The sequence below is a fragment of the Trichechus manatus genome, unplaced genomic scaffold (assembly GCF_000243295.1).
Source record: "Trichechus manatus latirostris isolate Lorelei unplaced genomic scaffold, TriManLat1.0 scaffold00017, whole genome shotgun sequence".
Classification (NCBI taxonomy): Eukaryota; Metazoa; Chordata; class Mammalia; order Sirenia; family Trichechidae; genus Trichechus; species Trichechus manatus.
The window spans coordinates 13,914,754-13,916,990 of NW_004443953.1; positions in this window are offsets into that span (position 1 = coordinate 13,914,754).

Sequence of the window (2,237 nt, forward strand, 5' to 3'; positions counted from 1 at the left end):
TGAAAGTATGCTCCAATCTTTACTGCTTACAGAGGACAACTATTGTGGGTAAGAAATGCAAGGAAAATGAATGAAGAGTTGGCATTTTGAGGAGTTGGAGGACAAAAGAGGAAGGTTACATGGGCATCCACCGTCTCCCCCAGAAGTGTCCCATTGTGGGATAGGATTTGTTTAGGTTATTAGAATATGAAGTTGTTCTTGCGTGCAAACATGACCTAAATATAAAAAAGCACCAACAATTGTGTAAAGGTGCATAGTAAAGTGAGTACTTAGAAGCATGCACTCGTGTTCAAGAACATAGGCCGTGGTGCCGGACAAACTGAGTTTAATCCTGCTTCTGATACTTACCAGCTAGCTGTGTGACCCTGGAGAAGTTACTTAGCCTTTCTGTGCCTCAGTTTCTTGTTCTGTAAATGGGGAGATGATGATAATAGTAATAATTGCACTTACTTCACGGGATTGTTTTGAGGATTAAATGATTTAATATATATAAAGGATTTAGGATGGTGTTTGGTACATAATAATTTATATATATGTATATATATTATACTTACAAGTCTCCTCCTTTAGCATGTCTGAAATTTGCTATAACTATACAAGTTTGGGAGCCCTGGTGACACAGTGGTTAAGCGTTTGGCTATTAACCAGAAGGTTGGCAATTTGAATCCACCAGCCGCTCCTTGGAAACTCTGTGGGGCAGTTCTACTCTGCGCTATAGGATCTCTGTGAGAATCTACTTGACAGCAGTGAGTTTGGTTTTTTTTTGGGGGGGTTACACAAGTTTGAGGAGCCCTGGGAGCCAGTGGTTAAGCACTGGGCTGCTAACCGAAAGCTTGGTGGTTCGAACCCATCAGCCACTCCACAGAAGAAAGATGTGGCAGTCTGCTTCTGTACAGATTTATATCCTTGGAAACCCTATGGGGCAGTTCTACTCTGTTCTATAGGGTCGCTATGAGTCGGAATCGACTCAATGACAATGGGTTTTTATACAAGATTAGTTTCTAATGCCGCTTCTTCAGAGTCTGTTCCTTTCTAGGTGCTCTGTGGGCCATTTTAGCAGCTACCACTAGCTACATTTTAAGGTGTGGACACAATAATAGATATGCACTAAGATTTCATTATATGGATAATCATTGCAGGGTTGTTTATGATAGTGACACGGGAAATAACCCAAATTCCAACAATAGGGGATCAAGTAAATTATAGGATATCCAAACAATCTTGTTCTAAGCAGCCTTTTAAAAAAAATTATAGAAAGATAATTATAGACATAATACTGTAATTTAATTATGTCTGCTAATCATATGGTGTAGGAGTTGACAAACTATAATCCACAGGCCTAGCCCATTGCTTGCTTTTGTACAACCTGTGAGCTAAAAATGGTTTTTACAGTTTTAATGGTTGGAAAAAAATCAAAAGAAGAACAATATTTCATGACATATGAGTATTCTAAAAAATTCAGCTTTCAGTGTTCATAAATAAAGTTTTGCATTTGGCACAGTGGTTAAGTGCTTGGCTGCTAGCAAAAAGGTCGACGGTTCGAACCCATCAGCTGCTCCTTGGGAGAAAGACGTGGCAGTCTGCTTCTGTAAAGATTGCAGCCTTGGAAACCTTGCCTTGGGCAGTTCTACTCCGTCCTACAGAGTCATTATGAGTTGAAATTGCCTCCCTGGCATTGGGTTTGGTTTTTTTCAGTTTATGGCTCCTTTAATGCTGCAAAGGCAGAGTTGAGTAGTTGCAACCGAAACCATATGGCTCATAAAGCCTAAAATACTTACTATGTGGCCTTTTACAGAAAAAGCTTGCTGACCCCCAGGAATTAAGTGTACTTTGTGCCAGGCACTGTTGTGAGTATTTTAGATATATTGAGCCATTTAATCGCCACAACTGACCGTATGAAGCCATAAGTACTATTATCATCCCCATTTTTTAGATGGGCAACCTGAAATACAGAAAGATTGAGTGATCTGCTCCGGCTCACACAGCTAGTGAGAAGCAGAGCTTGGATGTGTACCCAGGCAGTCTGGTTCCAGAGCCTGCACTCTCATTTCACTTGCTAAACAGCTTTTCCCACCTTTTACTCCTGGCTATGCTGTTACCCATGGAAAGATGTTAAATAGAAAAAGGCAAGTTACGAAACAGTGTGTAGAATATCACATACTATCCATGAGGATAAGCACTAAAATGTGTATATTCATTACCTCTGAGTGGTGAGGTTCTAAATTATCTTCCTTCCT